Source organism: Stegodyphus dumicola, chromosome 10 (assembly GCF_044657685.1).
Source record: "Stegodyphus dumicola isolate Sdum_Otavi_A_Nest chromosome 10, ASM4465768v1".
NCBI lineage: Eukaryota > Metazoa > Arthropoda > Arachnida > Araneae > Eresidae > Stegodyphus > Stegodyphus dumicola.
Window position 1 is genome coordinate 134787240 of NC_140777.1, and position 23981 is coordinate 134811220.

The 23981-nt window shown below is 31.0% G+C and overlaps 1 protein-coding gene across 1 annotated transcript in view; it reads right to left on the bottom strand.

Moving 5' to 3' along the window:
* The window catches only part of LOC118192450 (plasma membrane calcium-transporting ATPase 3-like), a 480953-nt gene that overhangs the window by 430220 nt on the left and 26752 nt on the right, over nucleotides 1-23981 (bottom strand). The gene's annotated exons all lie outside the window — the stretch shown is intronic.

The following is a 23981-nucleotide window of genomic DNA, read 5'->3' on the forward strand; positions in this document are numbered from 1 at the left end:
TCAGTTTGCTCTAAGAACAACTAATTTTCTTGGCGAATGCAATTCTTAATTTTTGAAAACCTATTTTCCTTTCCCTTTCACTGCACTCGAGCAGGAAAAAAGTGCTCGTCCATTCTTTGAAATAATATTAACAAGTGCATGAGTCACATTTGGCGTTATTATCGCTTATAACAAATAGACCAAATTTCAAAACGCAGCAATGTATAAACACAACAATATATATTTTAAATTAAAAAACTCTTAATTCTTTTACAGGTATGCCTCGAAATCATCTGTTTTAATGTAATTGTAAAAATGTTATTAATTATAATTCAAAAATATTTTCGAAAAATTTATAAAAATGACTAAAATTAAAAATTTAAAACAAATCAGAAAATGTATGAGCATTTTATTTAGACTAAACCTAAATTTCGAATTATGAAAAAAGGAATCAAATAATTTCAGAAATATAAAAGATATTGGTAAATATATATCAAATTCAGTTAGCATTGGGGAGTTTTGGGAGCAAAATTTTAAAAATCTACTTTCTCGATTTCTACAAAACTTGGCACTTTGGCTAAATTTGAGTCGTAGAATCGGAATATAGAAAATAATTTATATGTTATTTCAGAAAGTATCCGTTTTTATGTGGGTATACCGATGTTGGAGCAATGTATATAATTATAACGTATATCCTAAGTCAATTTTTCGAGACATGAAAAAATGAAATTAAATTTCTTCAATTCGGCCAGTAGAACATGAAATATAGAACTGTTCCCCTTTCATTATTCAAAAGGGGCAATTTTCCCTAAAGGACTATTAATTTCGTTTTGGTATTTTGCGTCGAAAACTTTAAAAGGCTGTATCCTTTTTCAAATCGTTTTCACCATACCAATATATTATCGCCCTGTCTTATGTTTAAAGAAATTAAATAATGACGAATCCGCATAAATGTATGTATGTTTCTCGCATTGTTAAAAACAATGGTACTTAGAGCCATCAAAATTTGAATAACGTAATCTTCCATAGAATATGGGCATCAATTTGGATTTGAAATTTATTTTATTATCGATTTCAGATTTTGTAACACGTCAACGAATTCTTGATTAAAAACCTAAACGATTTCAAAGAGAGCAATGACAACACTGTATAAAAAAATTATCTCAAGCGCGCGAGACTCGATATAGAAAATTCTAAAGATATGCTCGTTTTAAAATTAATTTGGGATATTGCTGTTGAAGTGAATTTTATAGTTTGAGTACGTAGAAGTATTTAATAAATAAAGGTAACGCACAAAACGATAAAAAATGCAACTTTGGGATGTAATTTAAATTCTGAAAATATTCGTATTTTTCGTTTTTTAAAATTAATTAATTAATTTATATATTTTCATTTTTTATTATTTATCTTTTTTTTTTTTTTTTTTTTTTTTTTGGCGCAGAGTGTACAATACCAATTAGCAATTTGGTGCCACTGACCTACATAATTTCTGAAAATGCTATTGCTGAGCAGTTAGTAACAAAGGATATGCTGGAGTAAATAGAGCTAGATTTAAATTACTATTTGAAAGTTGTTCTTGAGTCTACGAAAATTGTCTACGAAACATTTGTAAATGAAACTTGGTAGAATTACTTTTAATTTGATATATTCTAAATAACTCGGTATTTCTAAATCCCAAACATAAGGCCACTTAAAATCGTGTCAATCACTTAATAACATTGTGTTTTCCCCATATTGAAAATATTTAGAAATGAGAAAGATGTGACGCTGTTCTGAGATTATAAGGTTATTGTTCTTTGAGGTAATATCTAAGAACAAACTTGCGCAGGATGAAATGCCAGCGACTAGTACAGTAATTGGTAATTTGAATCTAACATTTTTTAGACTTTGCCCATTGTGGCAGTTTAAGTGAGATTATTAAGAAAGAAACTTTAGTATTGCTTCTTAATACATATTTTAAATTGTAACTTTTCTCGCACAAAAGGATAATTATTTACTGATATGAGGCAATTTATTTACTACAATGAGGCAAAGAAGTACGTAGATTTTGCTTCAAACATCTAATACGAGAAATCGTACATTTCATTAGATAAAAAGCACTGCAGTATTTTTCTGTCGCTCCCAATTTTTATGTGAGTGTTAAATTAAGAGAAAAATATTTTAACTGTTTAAAAGGACCTCATTATTTACTGACAGAAGAAACGCAGAAAAGTAAGACTTCATTATACAAAAATTTTCTAAAAAATAAACACTTTTCTAGGAACTCGTTCTTTCCTAAAACTCTTACCAGTTTTTTTTTTTGAATTTATAACTGCTCCAAAATGGACTAACGTGCTCTAGAAGAAAGAAAACAAACATCTGGAAGCTTTTAAATTTTTTTAAAGGAAGGAATAAAACGGAAGCATAGCTGGGTCGATTCAAAGAAGAGTAGGAGGAAAAACTTGAAAACTTCTCTTTTAAAGGAACAAAGAAAATTAAATTAATTTGTTGTACTCTAGCTGTGTGGAACAAATTAAAAAAAATTAAAATTCCGCCCTTCTTAAGTATATATATATATATATATATATATATACACGAAAACGTGAATAGATATTTATTTATTGAAATCATATGGAGTTATCTATTCGATGTTTTAACCCTTTCAGTCCCAGTGGGTTATATAAGTCCCAGTATATATATTTAAAGAAGCCTAGAGAGAATTACACGCATCACTACGTAGTTGCTCTAACATCCCCAATACAAAATTGCATATGGTAGACCATATACTACCACTACAATATGGTAGACTAACCACTACAGTATGGTATACCATCATCCAGTTCCAAGTTGTTGAATATAGGAGATCACTTACCCATCGAACGGCCCCCTAGAAGAAGGTGTCGCAGCTGTACCAAGAAAAAGAACAAGAGAAAAGTACTAAAACAATTTGTGTAGCATGCAATCTTCCACTATGCAAAAACTGTTTCACTTCTTATCACACATAATTTACGAAAATAAAAATCATACGGAGTTATCCATTCGATGTTTTAACTCTTTCACTCCCAGTGGGTTATATAAGTCCCAGTAGATATTTAAAAAAGCCTAGAGAGAATTACACGCATCACTACGTAGTTGATGCCAAACTGATAGTAGGCATCATCTCTAACATCTCCACTACAAAATTGCATATGGTAGACCATAGACTACCACTACAATATGGTAGACCACCACAATAATATGGTAGACCACCACAACAATATGGTACCATACCAGTACAATATGGTAGACCATCATCCAGTTCCAAGTTCTTGAATATAGGAGATCACTTACCCATCGAACGGCCCACTAGAAGAAGGTGTCACAGTTGTACCAAGAAAAAAAAAAGAGAAAAGAACTAAAACAATTTGTGTGGTATGCAATATTCCACTATGCAAAAACTGTTTTACTTCTTATCACACATAAGTTACGAAAATAAAAATAGTTTATTTGGATTTTTCCCTTTTATGTGTCAGCAGTTTAGTACTAATGGGACATATATGTCCCACCATTATTACCGAAGGGGACATATATGTCCCACCATTATTACCGAATGGGACATATTTGTTCCAGGTCCCTGGAAACCACTCATTTTGAAATAAAGTGTTTAAAATGATATTTTTCAATTCTTTCTGATAATTACCAAGAGTACATCGAAAAATCAAACAAATTGGAACTGAAAGCGTTAAAAAGAAAACTGATTTTTTTTTTTTTTTTTTTTTTTTTTTTTTTTTGTGCTTAACGAAAACAATGAAATGGTACTATAATCTTATCATGCTTTCAGGAATTGAAATTAGGAAAAAAAAAAAAAAAAAAAAAAAAAAAAAAAAAAAAAAAAAAACACGCAGAATTTTAGTTACTCGTATTCTGCCACTCGTGGTCTATGGACAGAAATAGAATGTATATACGGAAACCAACAGCGATGGTTTATACTAGCGCCCTCTATTTATACAGTTAGCAGAAACATACTAAACCTCATTTAGATTAGAAAATGCTACTCTACTCTCCAAAATACAAATATATAGAAGGGAAGTTAAATTAAAACTTACTATTTACTTGCCTTTTTAGTATTATTTATGTGTTTTTTATAGATTGTAATTAGTTTGTTTTTGATTTACATGCATAATTCGTGTCGGGGAAGTTTTCAAATAGGTAAAAGTTTCTAAATTACTTTGGTTTTCTACTCTTTTTACATTGTAAATTTACATTTAATTGTTATTTTGATTCTTAGTCAATTTGCTTTCCGAATTTATCATAATTCCTTTTGTTTAAATTTTTTAGTAATTAACTACATTTGATTTACTTTTGGTTTTGAATATTACTACACCGATGTCTATATGGATAACGAAACACGAATTGGGTAATTGAAGAGTTAGGTTTGGAGGCAAGTTCCCCTTGATAAGATTTTGTCTCCTGCCTTCTGAACAAGTACTCACTAATGAAAATTAATTTAGTTTTAAAAATATGAAATTAACTTTTTAGGATTATTTTTGTAGAATATTATATATTTACTCACGGTTTTAGATACTTGGACTTAATTTACATATGCTCTCAGAATTTAAATGTTATTGTAAATTAGTTCGCAGCAATAACTAATCAATTATTTGTATGCGATTAAAATTTCATAATTTAAAATTAAATTTTAATTACTTTAAATTTGCTTTATAGGAACAGAGAATGTTTGTGAAATTCAAATTTCATTCCTTGCAGCAATGGCGCAAGAGAATTATTTTACTTTAATTTAATTTAACTTTACTATTTATTCTTATATATATAAACCATCGCTTAGGTTTATATATATAAATCTTACCAGTTAAGTATATATATATATATATATATATATATATATATATATCTTGGTTCTTTCAGTTTGCTTTGTTTTGCTTTTACAGCCCTTTTAATTTCCGTTTTCCACCTAATAGTAATGTTACTTTCGTTTTTTCAATCATTTGTTATATTGGGTTTTCGAAATATTAACCCCTTAAGGACCAACATCGGGAGAACGAAACGCAGTCACGGGACCGGATCCACTGAAATGGATCGTCGCCACCGGCTCTCGCATTTTCAGCAGTTAAGCCTAATTTTACCCCAAAAAAATCGTATAAAATCAGCATTTTAATATTATGACTTGAATTTTTGAAGTTGCGTATTTAATGTTCTTGTTTTTAATGTGTATTAATATAAAGAATATCACATTAATAGAAATAAATTAAAGAAATTAATAGAAATAAACAGGCAGAATATTAAAATCATAACTATACATACAGAAATGAATACTATAAACATGAAAAAAATTTACAAATACGAAATTAAAAAACAACTAAACAAGAATTACCTGTAGGTAATTAAATTCCAGTTTAAAAATTCTGCTGTGTATGAAATAATTCAAAACAAGGATCGACACGCAGTCCTACATTGCATAATTTCGCACTCAAAATACGTTGTTTGCTTTCGCTTTTCCTTGGTTTCAGAGCACACAACGCATATTCTCCGACCTTTATTACCTTTTCCATCAACGTAAATTTTCAGAAACTGTCTTCCAGTTAGACGGAAAGGTGGAGTGTCCGGTGATTTTGGAAAAAATTTTAAGTAAGGTCTCTTAGCCATGGCTAACGGAATGAAACTGAATATAACCCCAACACATGTCCCGAAACTTCTTCAAAAGACACTCAGAAATATTTCCTCTTTCATGACATTTTTAAAATATTTATAACAATTTTCACTTTTTGGACGGTCCTATTTGATTCGCACGTATTAATTTCGTAAAACTATCATACCAACTTTAAAATTATCGTGAAGTAATATGTAAGATTATTTGTGGTGAGTTAACAGAAGCAGTTGAAATTCCGCAGACAAATCTTTGCCAAATGCAGTTAAGCTTTTATAAATATATGCAAATAATGGATGTTTACAAATGCAATGAAACAAGATTATTTCATTAAATGATTCCTTAGAACGCACAAGACAGTAGAAACAAGTCCTCTTTTTCTACACGTAATAAAAAGGATGGGAAATATAATAAACAGCATTTAACCGCTTTGTTTTGCATTCATATTGATTAAAGCAAAACTCTTGCAATCGATAAAGTAATGTGATCAAGTTGTTGCAGTTTTAGTTTATCCTTTTCACAAATAAAACTCACCAATGATAAACATTTTTCGACAGTGTTATAAGGTATTTCTCTCGCTTTCCTAGCGTGCCTTCGTGGTGTAGTGGTTCTGCACGCTGGGCCGGTATTCCAGAGGTCCGTGGTTCGATTCCCAGCGAAGGCGTTGTTAATTTTGCATGTCACCTGCTTTAAAAAAAACTAATGTCTCTACAGTGACGCCCGAACTAAAAGGGTTGTGAATGATGAGTATTACCTCTAATCTGCAGTCCTTAGATCAAAATGTCAGTTCATGTTTTTAAATTATTAAATTAAGCTAATAATTATATACTTACTTACACGTGCTGAATAAAATCCTGAAAAATAATAAAGGTCTAAAAATGTTCTCTATTATTTCCCAACACTTACTAAATATAAAACTGCAGGAAATGAATGCTTGTGAGTTATTTCGTGAAAAGAGTAATTTAGTTTTTATCAAAAGCCAAACACGTACGTATGCATTTAAATACTTTCCTTCAAAACAGTCGGTTTGCAGAGTCCTGATTTTCGGTGCTGTTGCAGTGTAGACGATGTTCTTCAGCAGTAATAATGCACGTCTGGTCAAAAAATAAGCAACAAAGGTAAAACACGGAAGGAAACAAAAACGTTTTAATGGACACGTAGGGAATTGATCCAAGAGCTTGGTGTAGTGTTACTAGAAAACACAGCAAACAATAAAGCAAAGACATGTGTTACGACCATTACGTTGTGAAAGACCAAATGCATCGGAAGAATATGTAATGGAAACATCACGCTAATAACAGGTATAATATTCTCTAGCTAAAATACGTGCTTGACAACAGCGAGGCAAGCTGGCATTAGTGTCGCTGATTCCTTGTTATGGCAGATGTGAAATGGTTTCCCGCTCTAAATAATTCCGCATCACTTCAAGCTCTGTGGGGCGCATGCTATCGTCCATAAATATCGTGTCGTTACACCCTTGCAAAGATAAAAGGGAACACTAGAGGATATAGAATTTTGTTGCGATATTGGAAAGCTGTTGCGGAACCATAAGGAATCACATAGAGGTCGCTGTTGCTACCCCAGCCCATGCAAATAAGCCTCTTTCTCTGTAATGGTCTCTTTCAACAATGTCCTTGGCTCTCGCCATATCATTGCCTTTCGGAAATCATTCTGGATGTTAAATAAAGACTCACCCGTTCAGAGTATGTGGCCTCACTGCTTTGGTGTCCAACTGCGATGTTCATGGGCCCAATTCAACCGTGCTCTTATGTGCGACGAGAACAAAGGAACACAAACCACAGGTCGTCGGGCGTACAGTCCTCCTCAATTCAGTGATGCGACACAGTTTGGCGGGATATGTGCCGTCTTGAAGCAGCAGAGAGATGCGACGCCAGTTGTCGTGCTATTAGTGACCTACCTTGTCTTGCAGATACCACAGGAAGCCACCGTCTGCTGTTGTGGTAATCCTCCGGCGTCCAGACCTATGTCTTCTACATGGGTTTTGTCCCTTTGGTAACGATTTTTAATGACACTGCGATGCAGATGCTGCTCTTTCACAACAGCGGATTGTCTTGCACCAGTTTGCAATATCCTAACAGCCCTCCAACTCATTTCATAGTGCAAATGGTCTCTTCGACTCTTGCTTTCCGTTTGTCTATCCCGGATTATACGGAACTAGTGCTGCTTGCAAACTAACGCATAAGTTCGGCATGTCCGTTTTGAAGGCGTTGTGCTGTCTCTGTGGAACTGCGTTTTATGCTGATTTGTGTTGCCTGTTTCATTGGTTCATGAAACCTCATGTGTAAATTGTATGTTTTAATTCCTCTTTTTGCATTCGTAAGTTTTCTTTTAGTGCATGTTGCTTATATGTTTTAGCACGAGTGTATAATGCATTTTCCCATGAATCTTTCTAATGAATCTGGTATTTTAAAGCATTGATCATTTAGCTATTTATTAATATAACGCATATTTTTTCTATAATATACAACTGAGCAATTAAAAAAATTCCAAAATCGTGGATGAATACAGACATGGTGGATGTAGATAAGCATCTATTATTAAAAATTTGATAATTTTTAGCAACTACACTCATTTTTCACAATGAAAGTTTTTATTGATTTTTATCTGAAGCTGTGTATTTGTATACTGAATCTTTCAACTAATATCTTCAAGGAGATATGGCAAAGCTACTTGTGTGCGAGAAATGCTTTCAATAGACTGTATTTATCATAAAGAACTGATTCACTAAGCTATCTAACAACACCCTAATCTGACTTGTTCTTTATTAAATGATACGAAGAATCTTTAACTCAATATAATATACGTTTTCTCGAATATGAGTGTGTAATTTAATATTAAAGTAATCATATACATATATATAAATATATAAATATACTTCTTTCCCGCATTCGAAAAATAGATTCCAAAAGTTCCTGCCTACGCTCTCACTCATTTTCTCTGCCCTTCCATTCTCCATCCACTTCGAATTCCAAATTCCATTCTGAGTATGAAGAAAGTAACAGACCTGTCTCGCTTTTTGATAGCTAGCAAACACATGAGTTAATTAAGTCATCTTCTGGTCATTTATGTATATTATGAACATTTAATTTTCATACATTTTAAGTTTTACCTTTTTGTCTTATACGAATATAATTTTATTCATCTTTTCTTACTTGTTTAATTGTTTTTACAAAGATTGAATTATGTTCATTATTTTTACAAAGTTAATATGATTACATTGAGTTAATATGATTAAAGGCGAAGGTGTCGAAGGCATTTTTCTCAAGTAAGAAAATACAACACACTCTTACAAAAATATATCACGATTTTAAAGCTGATTTTTAAACTTGACTTAAAAACAGACGCTTTCTTACTGAATTCTAAACAGCGCTTTTACTTCATTCATCTCACCTAAACTCTTCTTAGTTTAAACTAATCTTACTAAAAAGAGTTTTTGGCATAATAATTCTTTTTTTAGAAAAAGACGAAACACCTTCGCATTTATTGCATTTGTTAATTATTGTTAATTGATCGGAAGTTGGTTTGTGGATCGGAAATTGTTGAAAAATCTTTTTCTCATTTCCGGTCAATGACGAGAATAACTTGTTTTATTGATTATATTTTCACTTTTAATTATACCATTTTTTCATAATTATACTTTACAATATTTTCAAGATTCAGTTTTTAAATATGCTTATAAGTTACCTCATTTCAATAGAATTCTAATTACCTTTATCAAAGGAGATATTATACTAAATACGCCATTAGTAAACAAATTATATATATATATATATATAGGTTAATTCATTATTTCATCATTTGCGTACGAAGATACTTCCTGTGGTACTTTCTGTGGAAGTTTTGCTGTTAAATATAAATGCATATACATGTAAAGGCTAAATTATTTAGCATGTCTTAAAAATATGTTCAGAATTATTAGTAAACATGGAGTTGTATAAAGTGCTGTTATACTACTTTTCGAAACTTAATATCATAAATGCCTCAAATCAGTGAACGGCATAGTTAAAAGGTTTTTTTTATTAGGTATGTGGTATATTCTGTAGAGGAAAAAATTTTAATCGAGAAGATTCAGAGCTGTGGTTTAAAGTTTAATTCCTTATGAAAGCTTTATATTCACAAGGAATAGCTTTTGCTTTCATTTTATCTGAAGTAATTTTATTTTCTAACAAACTAAGGAAAAATCCAGCAAATTTTTACACCAAGTATTACTTCTAAATGCACTTTTTCGAAATTACATTTGACTATATTAAAGAAAGATATTGTGGAAAACGAAAAGGAATACATTGAATGTACTCAAATTTTAATCCCGTTTTCCAAAAATTAAACTAAATATTTGATGCCACTTAATAAAAAATTTTATAACGTTTGGTAAAACATTTTATAAATTTTACCTCGGATAAATTATGGAATATAAACTATTGGAAAATGTAGATCACAAATCATTATTTTTCCTACAAATGATTTAATGAGATCCGAGAATTTTTACTAACGAGTGTGCTTTTTTAAACACCTATTGCATTAGTTGTTTACAGATTAGTTGGTAATTTTTGCACGCATTATTATTCTCACGGCTAGAAATGTGACGACGTAGATTGCGTGAGCAATTTGCGTGCAATTGCTAATTTCCAAGATCGGCGCAACCTTCTTTTCTAAGGCAGAGCAACGGATCTTGCTTTAAATCAAGTTATGCAAGGATTTTCTACAAAGTTGCCTTAATTATTGCGATCCGAAACAAATTAGTAATTAGTGATCCCACGAGGCATATTTTATTCAGTGGCATTTCAAAGAAAGTTTGAATAAGACCATATTATAATCACATCACGCAAAAATATATTTGTAAAACAGTTTACGTAAATGGTAAAATGCACCACTCTCATAGAACTATATTTTTAAAATGCTTAACCATACTCTTATAAAAGGTCGGTTTAGTACAATTTCACCCAAAGCAGTGAATTATACCCGAGCGAACGAAGTATCCAAACTTTAAATACGTCCGTTTTGTAATCCTACCACGTAGAAATATACCTACAAAATAGTTTAAGCAAATAAATAAATTAAACTCTTCAGGGAACTATATTTTGAAAAATGCAATTAGTACTACTCAATGATAAATGTCAACCTGCTTTGAAAACAACCTTTTAATGCCTAATCTAAGAAAGTTTCTAAATTTGCTCATTAGGAATAAATTACCTGAATCTAACTTATACAGCTCTCGTTACAATAACACAGTTGTCTTTAATTATAATGATTCAGTTGTAACAATACAGACATGAAAAAGAACTAAATGTTAAAGTAAGAAATGATCTATACTATTAAAATGTGTGAGAGTCTGTTTGTTTTTTTGTCACCTCCGAGACAGCGGTGAGTTGAATTTCGAGAGAGGTACCACCTGGATTTCAAAAATTCGTGGAAAGCCATTTCGACCATTTTCATCTCCGTACGACATTTGTTAGCGGAGATATTAATTAAAAACTCTGAAAACGCTCATTTTCGCCCTCATTTTTTCCAAGTGGCAACAGTATCGCGCTCGAGAGATAAAAAATGGTTTACTTCGAAAAGTGTTGCCATTGCGCGCTTTCAAATCGTATAGTTTGTTAATCAAAAATTTGTAAGTTTTATAAAATACGAAATAAAAATAACATTACATACATTAAACACATTATTATTTTATAAGGTCATATTCTGACATAGAAGGAAGCACGCGATTGCATGTGACACCAATATATGTCAAAAACTGTTCGTTAATGTCAGCATTTTAAATAAATAGCTGCCGATGGCAACTTTTTGTTTCAGGTTAGTATAACTACGATACTGCCACTTTAATTTTTTTACCAATATTGAGAAAATTTTGTTATATTCAATTCAATTTAAATCATAACACCATACGTATAAACCTGAAGTATCCAAATATTTTGTTTCCTGGGTCGGGAATAGAAAAATTATTACGAACTGGTTGCTGCTTGGTAAGGATGAACTAATTTCTTTCATATTGAAATGTTTTCACGCATTTGCTTTCAGGTGTACATCAAACTCAGAAATACGTTTCAGTCAGCATAAAAACTTCTATATTAAGATTTTACTCTTTTATTGTTTGAAACATATTTTCCTTTCTCAAAAAATATAAACTTCATACTAACCAGCTCCGTTTTTTTCATTATCTGATGCAATTCAGTTTCAGTGAATATAAAAATTATGTACAGAAACTTAAATATTGTGGTTGCGATGAAACATCGTAGTCCTTTTAAGATCTGAAAGATATTTTCTTTCTTGAAAATTTTAACTTCATATTAACCATTAATGTAAGCCAGCATTTTCATACCCAGATTTAGAGAATGATTATATATATATAAGTCCATATTGTTATGAAAAAGGCCAAAGGCCATTAAATGTTTTACTAAAAATTATTTAAACTATTATTTTTAATTCAATTTTCATATATTTTCAAAAATATGTTCTTATAAGTCAGTATTTAAACCACAAACTTAGCTTCATTTTAACTTATCCTCAGAAACCGCTCAATTCTGTGATTGTTAAGCGGCCAAGTGGTACAGTCCCTGAACACTAGTAGTTCGGTCCGAGGTTCGAATCTAGGTGAACGGAACGGTTGCATGGGCGTTTTCCTGATTTTCAGCATGTATAACTGTATACGTGATAGGTTCCCTTAGAAACTCCTCCACGAAAGCATCTCTTCTCTTAGAGAGGTACCTCTCGCATGCTTTGTCGTTAATTGAGTAAAATCAAATAAACTTAAACCAATAATAATTATTAATCAATTAAGCCAACTTAAACCAAGAGTTGTTGTCATTTTCGTTGCTTAAATAGTAAGAGCTATGTTTTGAGCTATTCTTATTGAGTAAACTACAGTTTATTTAAGATATGGATGTTCAAAGGATTTCCCAAAATTATTTTAAATTCAAAGGTAATTTTCCTCCGGAATAAAACACAAAAGTAAAGCCCTAAAAAAAAAAAGAAAAAATTGTGTATTACATTAACAAAAATTTTTCAATGCACTTGAGCTAAAAAACTTCCTTTGAAGCAAAATATGCTTTAAGTTAAAACTAGAAGCAGATAGTTCATAAAGACTTTCTACTAAGGTAATACGCATCTATTCATTTTCTTACAAGAATTCTAAATTCATCTGACTCTTTATACTTTCAGAAATTATGCATTAGAAACATTTAACTATTATACACTTCTGAGAAATAAAAGAAGACATAATAATAATCATTAAAAACGTTCAAGAATAAAACAGATTCCTGAGTAATATTCCATGAAGCCACCTGAGTACTTTACGAAGCAAGATGCAAGCATTTAATTGTTTTAAAAGAAAAACTCTCTCATATTACGTTTTTATAAGCAGCTTAGAGAACTTAAAAATAAAACTTATTAGTCCATCGAGCAGCGAAATTTATGACTTATGAAATGCTGAAAAGGAACAAAAGAGAAGTAATTCAAAAAAGAAGAGTTTTTATTGGCTAGAATTACCCGTAAGAAATGGGTTAAAATAGCTACTAATTCGTAAGTAGTTGCTGTTTATGTATTTGTATTTTAATTAATTATTAAAAGCAAAAATCTAAACTGGTGTTATGAATTGCCTACGGCTATTTATTTTGTAAAGGCTGTGTAGATAATAAGAGTTTGGAGTAAGAAATAATTGCAAAAATTTACTTTCGTTTGCTCGGAATCGAACTTGGGTTTTCAAATTATAAGAATTGACGCGTTAACCGCTGCAGAATGATTCTCGAGATATTAAAAGCTTATGGGAAATTAATTAAATTAATTAAGAGGTACCTAAAAGTACATACTCTACCTTAAAATTCTCACAAGACTCTTAATAAATAATAATTGTTTTAGCCCAAAGGATGTTAGCCCAGAAGGCTATTAATTTCGTTTTGGCATTTTGCCTCGATTAACTTTTCAAACTTTTGCCATCAAATATTACAGCCCTGTATTATACTAAGAAATTCAATAATAAAGAATCTGCATAAATATATGTAAGTTTCTCTCATTGTGATAAAACAACGATAAATAGAGTCATCAATTTCTGCATAACGTAATCTTCGACCGAATATGGGCATCTGGAAGCCCTAATATGCAATTTGTTTTAATAGCTATTTCATATTTTGTGAGACATTAAAGAATTTATTGTTAACAAACTCAACGATTTCAAAGTTATGTATGGCAACACTGTACGAATAAAAAGAACATTTTTATCTCCAGCGCGAGAGTGTGTATCGGAAATTCTAATGATATGCTCATTTTAAAATTATTTTTGCCATACTGCTGTTGAATTGAATTTTATGATTTAAGTGCGAAGAATATAATATTTAATAAATAAAGGTAACACACAAAACGTTAAAAAATGCCCTTTGGGCGTAATGTAAAGTCTGAAAGCTTTCGTTTTTAATTTTTAAATTTTTTTGTTGTTATTTAAAATTTTTATGGCATTTGAGAAATATTATGTCTCGATAATTAATCAAGAGAAAGAACTTCAAACATATGATCGGTTATTTATACAAATATTAGTAATTTTAATTAAAGGCGAATTGCATTCATTAATTTTACTCATAGTGCTGCAACTACTGATATTCCACAAATAAATATAAAACAGTCATTAGTTAAATTGAAATAATCATACATGTGAGGCCCGGACTTAATAAAGTTTATTGAATGCCGATGTTCTTAAGCATTGTAACTCAAATAATTATGTTATATTATTAGCTTAAAGCTTATACTTTAAAAGTAGATGAGAAGGAGAAGGGATTGGTAGAATAAATCGCAAGTCATTTATGACGCACACTTTTCCCAGATTCCTTTTAAAACCAGAACTGAAATTTCGAAATTCAATATGAATTTACGTCAGAACTGTAGGTTCATTATTTTTGAAATTTTTAACACTCATATTTTCGTATACCTTACTTTTGTAGCACAAATATTTTATCATTTTGTGTCCTAAATTTGAACTAAATTTCTTTTAAAAATTGATGCGTTCAATAATAAGAGTTTGGTGATTTTTCTGAATTTATCTTCTCTTAAAAACATTTCTTCGTCTCGTACACTATTCAAAATATCATTATACCGTACGTTAAAGTACCCAAAATCAAAGCATTAACTTTTAAAGAGAAGGCAATATACTAAACAGATCTAAAATCTAATTATGAAAGTACAAATAATGCATTTTTAGAGACACTTTGTACTTTGGTGAGCTGAATGGATATTATTCAAGTCGTAAAAGACGAAAGACGCGAGAGAAATTGTAGTAAATAAAACCATGATGAATATTTCCCTTGCTTTTACTCAAATTATTCTCAAACATCCTCCATTTTTCTCTCTTTTTCCCACATTTTATGGATGCATAGAGCATCTCTTCCAACTCCACGTCAGAATACACTCGCATTAAAAAAAACTGGAATTCACAGTAAATAATTTACGAAATGGCTTCCTTTTTAGACATTTCTCTTGATGTTGTTTTCGATCGGTGCATAGCGGTGTTTTAAAGCAAGTGTTTACTATTTATACAAAATTAAGGTTCTCGTATGATAATATGTTATTAGGATATTTTTCCCTTAATTGTTGATTAAGTCTCAGAAGTAGCATTATGCATACCATTTCTACATTCAAACAGAATGCTTTTATTGTTTAAGGAAATATATAACATAATCGTACCCATAAAAGATATTCTACTTTATTTTATTTCTAACAGTTAGAATACTGAGGAACAATATTCAAGAAATAACTTTCTCGGATTATTATCTGATAAATGCTGCTTCTACCATGAAAGATTCTATATTACAAAAAGTAGTCACTTGCAGTTTAGGTAAGGATTTGGATTCGAAGCTGTTTTGGTATTAGAATTTATAGCTGTTTCACGGGATGGCAAGTTTATTAGAAAACTTTGATAGTAAGGAATCTAAGACGATTATGTTATGCCAGACATTTCCAGAGCTATAAAAACATCTCCATGTTTATTAATACGTTTTAAAAATGCGACAGATTATTGTAGCTAAAACAAAATTATCTGAAATTAGAGTTTACAATAAAATACCATTTCGTAAGAAGGAATACAGATGTCGTGTAAAATTGAAATAATAAGAAATGCAGCATTCTCAGAGTAAAAGTTAGAATATTTTTTAAGTAAGAGTGTTGTGAATTGAAAGTAATAAAATAGATACCTTTTGTAATTAATTGAAAATATGGTAAAATTAAAAATGTTAACAATAAAGAGCGTTAAAGAAAGTGGAATAATAATAATAATAATGTGATGTATATGCAAAGTGGTGTTGCAAAATGCAGATTGTCTTTTATTAACTTACGAACAAATCGTATTACAGTTGTTATAAACTAAGTTTTATTAATTTACTAACAACTTCTGCTACGATTGGTATAGACTGTTTTTTTATGGATTGAAAAACTTGTAAGCTGTTTGAAATTGTTACAGAAATAGTTATCCATAAGTTGTTTCAGCAGAAAATTTCTGAGAATATATAACAAGAACGTAAATTCATTTTCTTAGACTTATTTAATGAATCTGTTTATACTTTTATATATATATATGTATTTAAAGGTAAACTTTAGATGTACTTAAGTCAATGTGGGGAAAGTCTTTACTTATGATGAAGAGAAATAGTCATAGACAGTGTGGGAAAAAATTTCCTAATTTGTAAGCTTCTAATTTGTCTTTCTCAATTTGTGAATTCTTGTCACACAAGATGATTTCACATTTATTGCCTTTTATTTCATACAATTTAGCTGTCAACCTGTTGCATAATCCCATTTTGCTAATAATTTAAATTAAGCCCTAATTTGGAAGCCTTAATTTGGAATTAAGTAAGAGAATTACACTAAGTGAACATACGTGCTGTTATATCCATGCCACTAGAACAAACAAAATATTTTCAAATGTCCCCCATGTGTAATGCGTATGTGTAATGCGTAATGTCCCCCATGTGTAATGTTCTGATTCAGACAAGCGAAATTAGTCACAAAAACCTCATTAAGCTATTGAATTAAACTTGGAACATGTTTTCAGGAACATGGTTTTTTTTTATATTCTAGAGACTAAACGGACTTTATCTTACATATATTTAATCAAAGATGCAGGAGCAAAATGTTGTTCAAATCACTACTTAAGTTTAAACCCAATTTCGGCATTTTTTAAATAAATTTAGATTCATTCAAAATTTATTTGATCAGCCTAAAAATTCTCGAGATGAATAATTATTACTCTGCTATAAATAATTCCTTTGCTGTTAAATATGACTTCTAAACTCAAATATGATTGCTTAACATAACTCAAGCTTCTGTCTAATTAATTTTTAGACAACATCACATGGCGAACACATAAAATGGCAGCGCGAATTCTTAACCAAAAAACATCGCTCTTTGATGAATGAATATAGTTGCTTCAAAATGAGGCTAATCGAACCATTCGGTGTTGTTTTGAGCTCACAGTTTTCTTGATTATACCAGTCAAGTTTCCGAAGTTAAAAGATTTTCACTGTACCATCACTGCAGATATATCCGGAAAAGGCGTAGCCGGAAGAGCGAAGCCGAAGCCTCCTTCCCCTTGCAAGTACGTCATCGAAAAAGCGGGAAAAAAACATGCCGTTGAGTATTTATGCAGTCGCGCTGCGCGAATTCAATGAAGATTAATTAATCGCGGTTCAAGTGTGAATGCTTGCTTTCACATATACATATGTGAAAAATCGTTCTATAAAATGTGCATTTTAAGACGAGAAAATAAATTGTCTATGCTTCCAACCTAGTGTTATAAGGCATTTCTCCCGCCTTCTTAGCATGCGTTCGTAGTATAGCGGTTAGCACGCTAGGCGCGTATTCCAGAGGTCCGTGGTTCGATTCCCGACGAAGGCGTTGCTCAGTTTTCATCTCTCCTACTTCCGATTAACCTGATGTCTCTACAGTGTCTTCTGACAAAATCTAACGAAATTGATATCTGCAATCAGATTCCTCATTTGTGTATATTGTCTTATATAAAACGTTATAGCAGAATTCAAAAGAACTAATTTACTCTATTCCATTCGAACATTAGAATATTCGCTTCGTTTTTCTACTTTTTTTTTAACCAACATACTGAATACCTTATTTAACAGTTCTCAGAAGTAATTTAGTATCAATACACAATATTAAAGGGAAATCTTCATCTGTCAAATGTTCTATAAATTTACCTAGGCGGGAAGCATAAATTATTCGAGATGTGTTTGGGAATTCAGAGTACTGGAGAAACTGACATTTTGATTTGATATTAAAATTGATAAGCGGATGTCGTTTGTTTCTGATTTGATTAAGCTTTAGTTTCGTAAAACCTAAAATTTAATTCGTTGTTATAGAAAGGCATATGCGAATACATTTTGTGTGAATACATGGAATTAAGCGCATAAAACGCGAAAGTGTGGATATTTACTTTATATTTAATTATGGACCTTGTTACGTGCTTAAATATTTTCCCGATTGTGAAGTCCATTTTGTGCAGAGTTTGTACTAGCTTTCTCTTGATAAACTAGTTCTAGTGTTTATTCAATAGTACATAGACATGTTTAAGGGTTAACGGGTTCACAGATAAGAGATATTTATGTTACTTAAAAGTGTCGTGAAGAATTTCCTTTCGGGGTAAAAGGAAATGTTATATATTTCAGTAAATTAAATTTCATACCAACTATAAACATTATTTCTTATTAGCTTTAAAAATAGACTTTTAGTAGTTTATTTTCCTTCCAAAATGCTTTGTCGAAAGCAAAATGATCATATCGTAATATTTAATCATAAGTACTTCCATGTTGTTTGAGGTAATTCAGATTTGAAATCATGACATTTTCGCATATGAATATGAAATGCAATAAAAAAACCTGAAAGGTTTCAGATTTTAACGGTCATCCAAAAGGGTTGGTTAAGGTTTTTTACGCTATCGTTTACCTCGCAATCCGCAAGCCTGCTGTTACACTCACTCCTATTAAACAATTTTTTTTTTCTTTTCAAGTTTATTATTAAGTGTAATTTTTTTCTCTTTTACGCCGTATACAATTGAACAGCAAAATTACAAAAATTTTAGAATCAATATAGCAATATACCTTTAAAATTCCCGAAGTGTTGGCATGCATTTTTCTGTTTTATATTCAGTCTTTCCCCAGTTCAACACATGAGTGTTCGGTTTCCTTACTAAGATGGTTTTACATAACTTTTTTTGCTTTTATTGTTAACGATTTTTGAGTTTACTTTATTTATTAAATATCACTTGGCTCTTACGTCATATAAAATTCAATATCACGTTTTTTGGCGCTTACGTCACATAAAGTTCGATTCGAAAATAAAATCACAAAGTATTTAACTACAACATATCTTTAGAATTTTCGTTAGGCAGTCTTGGGCGATACAGACAAAAATGTTTTATTCCATACAGTGTTGCCACTACTCCATTTGAAGTCGTTGAGTTTGTTCATCAAAAATGCGTTAAAGGTTTACAAATTATGAAATAGATAATAAAACAAATTCAAACTTCAAAATTCGGGGTTTCAGATGCCCATGTTTGGTTGGAGGAGTACTTTATTCAAAATTGGATGGCTCTAGGTTTTCGCAGTGCAAGAAACATGCATATTTTGATGCAGCTTCTTCATTATTTAATTTCTTTAATAATACGATAGTGCTTAGTGGCAGCAATTTGAAAAGTCATACGCCGTTTATAGTGATTCAACGTAAAATGGCATTTCAAAACTAATATCCCATTCGGGACTTAGTCCCCTTCGGGCTAAAATTATTTCAATGTAAAATGAGTGAAATTCATTATATTACTTTCAGCTGCTAAAGAACGTTCTTTTGTTGATAGTATATTTATTATTCATCGCTTTTTAAAATGTTTCGTACAAGAAGGTATCTGTGATAAAAATTCCGTCTTTTTGGCTGTTTTTGCTTTGATGTTTATCTTCATTTGATTAGTTTTTTTTAACCTTCGTTTGATTTTATTTATGTTTATTTCATGTTTTTCCGTTTCATTCCAGCATTTTACGCTAAGTAGTTTTTCCTATGCATCTAAGATAATGATAAAATTTGAAAACGGGATATAACTTTATCATATTTAAAATTCTTAAGCGGATATCTGAGTTCTCATTTCACTCATTGAATTGATATTGCCGGTATTAGATAATCTTTCAAAAAATATATATAATAATTTTAAAAAATCTGCTTTTAGATTTTATGGGGTTACGCCCAAAAGGGGCGGTTTTTTCTTTTGTATACATATACACGTTTTGAGAGCATTCGGGGGCATGTTCCTTTTGGCATAAAAATATTTAAAAGCAGCATATATTTAGGATTTCTAATGGAGATAAAAATGTTTTTTCCTGCTCGTGTTGTCATTGCTCGCTTCGAAATCACTGAGTTTGTTTAAGTTGCACAAAACATGAAATACACAAGAAAACAAATTCGAAGTTCAAAATACGGGCTTCCAAGTATCCATATTTGGATGGAGTACTACATTATTCCAAGTTTCATGGCTCTAGGTACCGTTGTTTTCTCAAAATCCAAAAACCATGCATACTTATGTAAATTCTTCAATATTTAATTTCTTTAAATATAATATATGGCGATATTTGGTGGCAGCAGTCTGAAAAGTGATTCAGAATCTTATAGTGATTCAACGCAAAATCTTTGGACTAAAAATAAAAAAAAAAATGTATGTAAATAAACTACGATCGACAATAATTATCCTTAATAAACATATTATTGAGATAAAAAAGTAAAGCTACAAATCTTACGTAATCATAATAAATTCGAACATTTTTCAGAGATGTGTTTTAAACCTTATATTTTGAGTATATCGTGGAAAATACAACTTACCTCGCAATGGCGTGATAATACGCTTTCTGAAAACAAAAGACTTTCCACTCATTTCTCAACCTGAACCTGTTGGTATCATTTCAGAAGCACATACTGAAGTAAATGAAGTCGAGTTTGAGGTAGCACTGAATTTAGCTGATGGAAATTCATTTTCTTTAAGGGGAAAGACCTTAATACTTTCGTCACAATAATGGCTATATCCAAATGTTACAACAGATATACAATAACTTCTTTCTCTGGTCTAATGTATGGTGTCCCAGTGTATGAAAGTTTCCTCTGGCTTTTGACTGTCCTAGCAGCCGTCTTTTTCAACCACAATGGAACAAATCGATGAAAACGATCGAGGGAGGTTTCCATTTAAAGCACTTTTTTCTTTGTTTTTTTGTTGCTATGCATAAGATGCATCGACAAACATCGATACGAAACGATCGTTTTAAGTCTTTGCTAGGTGAGTTTCGTGCTTTTTAAACTATTGCTTTGAAACAGTGCTTTCGAAATGCTTTTTTCGTGAGCGATAGAAAATACAGAAATAGATCATGAATCGAGATTTTGTTACAGTCATTTGCTATCCACAAGAGGCTTATCTTCATCTATATGTATAAGTGCATATATGCATGTATTTATCAATCTATCTAAATAATTATCTGTATATGAACTTTAATTTAAATCAAAATGGGTGCACGAGAATGTGATTCTGTTAACCTACATAAGATTTTAGTGCTGCTAGAAGCATAATAGTGAAGATTGAAAACAAAATAATCATCTAAATATGAATCAAATGATAAAAACTGTTGTGCACTGAAATATGTAAAAGAGAAATGTATAAGAGATTTCATACTGTCACTATAGTACGAAATGATTAAAGGTGTTATGCATTTTTTCAAAAATGCATAACACCTTATTTAGTCTAAAGAGCAAGCAAGAATGTTAAAATGTTTCTTAGCAGATCTGAGGAAAGTCTAACAAGTCTTCGCAATCTAAGAATGATATACAAAATGCTAAAAACATTACAAAAGATAAATGACTTTCAGTACCTTCAGTTTGTTTTTAAAACCATACAGAAATTACATATAGTTTTAATAAACAAGGACGTAAAAAAGGGACGAGATTTTAAAAGATTACATGAAAAATTAAAAAAATAATAATATAATGTTAAACAACAGCAGAAATCATTGCCATAATAATTCATTCGTCTCATTTATGAGAAAACAAGTTTTTAGAAGTTTCTTTTCATGCGAATGGAAATTTCAACATTTTTACTTCCTTGTACAAGGTAAAGGAAGTATTGTAATTGCGAAAAATTTCAATATCATACGTTATTATATCCATTTTGAACGCCCTCGAATCCATTTAAAAGGTTTCTTTGAGTGACATATCTGTGCAGACAAGCCTCCACATTATTCAGCGCCAGGTGTGCTAACCACAACCGCTCAAGGACTACACGAAAAAGATTGCAACAACCGGTTTCTTGCTCTTCTGCTGCTGGCGTTCGAGGAGATAGGACAGGCTTCGGTCTGTCCTCTTCCTGGCCGATGCGATGTGCCATTTTCCTGCCTCCTTTGCTGTTCCTTCGATGCAGTCTGCTATACATGAAAATCCTTTTTCTTTTGTGAGATTTTTACATGAAGATTCAAGAAAATAATTACTCCTGTTTCCTGTACATTGTTGTAGAAAATAATGTTTGCTCAGCTTCTTCCTCCTTTCGAGAACTCTTCGCGCGCACGTGTTTGGAAGATCTGAAACTTCCTGATTTAAAGAGGAAAAAGCAGAAATACCTTGATTAATCAAGTACGCTTAATGACTGCCATCAAAATTTGATTGCTCCTTTTACACCAAGACTTTGTTTCGAGACGATGGAGAAAGATTGACTTTATTCTGAGTGCAACGTTAATTCTGGTGATGCGCATCACTCGTGCTTGATGTTCAAATTTATTCGTCTGTCTGGTTGATAATTTTATTTATATTAATTCTTATTTAAATATCAAAGATGAATAATAAAATATAATTTATTTGGTAACATACAGTTGTCATACTTTGGGGTAATACTTCATATTTCCTTCTAGCTCATACATTTTGATCTGCAAGTTAATGAGTATTTATGGGTTATTGCTACACAACGCGATTTACTAATTAAGCAATTCATTTGATTTACATTTGTTAATCCTTTAATTCAAAAAACGGCTAGTGTCAATTTTTGGTGCCCAAGTAATTCTGATTCACTACACTTGATTCTATTTCATTTTTACATTTAGCACAACAACAGACAATCTATTATAACAATATGTACGTACGGATAGAATAAAGGACTGCTTTTGCCAAAAAGAATTGTAAAATGGATTTAAAGTGGATTTAGATGAGATTTGTTTCTTGACGTCTGTACGTATGTACGTATCTCGCATAACAGAAAAAGAGTAGCCGTACAACTTTGGAATTTTGTATATGGAACTGCTATAACATCTAGTTGTGCATCTCCCATTTTCGTTGCAATCGGTCACACTATATATGTCATATACATATATGTATATACTATATTTCCACTTCTGTCACTTGGCTCGGAGAGCTCAGGTTTTGTATTCTTATACGTTGGTAAATTGCGCATTTTTTTGCTGTAAAAGTGTGTAATTACGATGTTCTTATGTTACGATTAAGGATTTCATGTCTTTCGTTACTCAGCATGCAATGTTTCAGAATTATGAGAAATGTAATCGTGTAAGTAGTGCTAGATCTAACGAGGCCGCCGTTTGTTTACATTTGAAACTTTTCGTAGAATAACGAATTAAATCAGTTGGCGCATCAACTTCAATGTTTTTTTCCCCAGTGAGACGAAAAGTGAACTTTTTTTTTGTGCGCAGAAAATTTTGTCTTCCTGTCCTTTGACGAAATTCTGTGGCATAGAAAAGTGTAATTTTTACTGTAAATTTTTTTAAACAGATTTAAGCTGTATTTGGGGTTTTCAGGTTTTTTCCGCTGTATTTTATAATTTTTAATGAAGATGTACTTAATTTTTATGTACTTTTGTCTTTCCACGAAGTGAACTGAATGATGGAATCAGAAATATATCTCTAACAAATTTCGAAGAAATAAATTTGAATGAAATGCAGCCATGCAAGAAAATGCTCAAAACATTTGAATGAACTCAAATGGTTTGAGTATTCCTTTATCTGATTCATATCAATAATAATGAAATGTTTTTATTACTTGATATTTCTAAATGGTTTCTTTTCTATAGTCAGCATCTTCATGTAAGCAAACCTATTCAGAGATTATTCCTTAATTCTCCTTTCCAAATATTTATATCATTTTGTGAATAATAATACTTCATCCTTTTATTTCCTTTTCATTATTACATTCATTCGGTTAAATTTAATTTTATGTGAGATTTGGCGATTTATCGATAGTTCATTCTAATGGAATTTCAGAAATCTTCTCTATTTAAACCGTGAGTTATATTTGACTACACTCATATTTTTAATGATTCATCCTTTATTTTGCCTTATAATGCTCTAATATT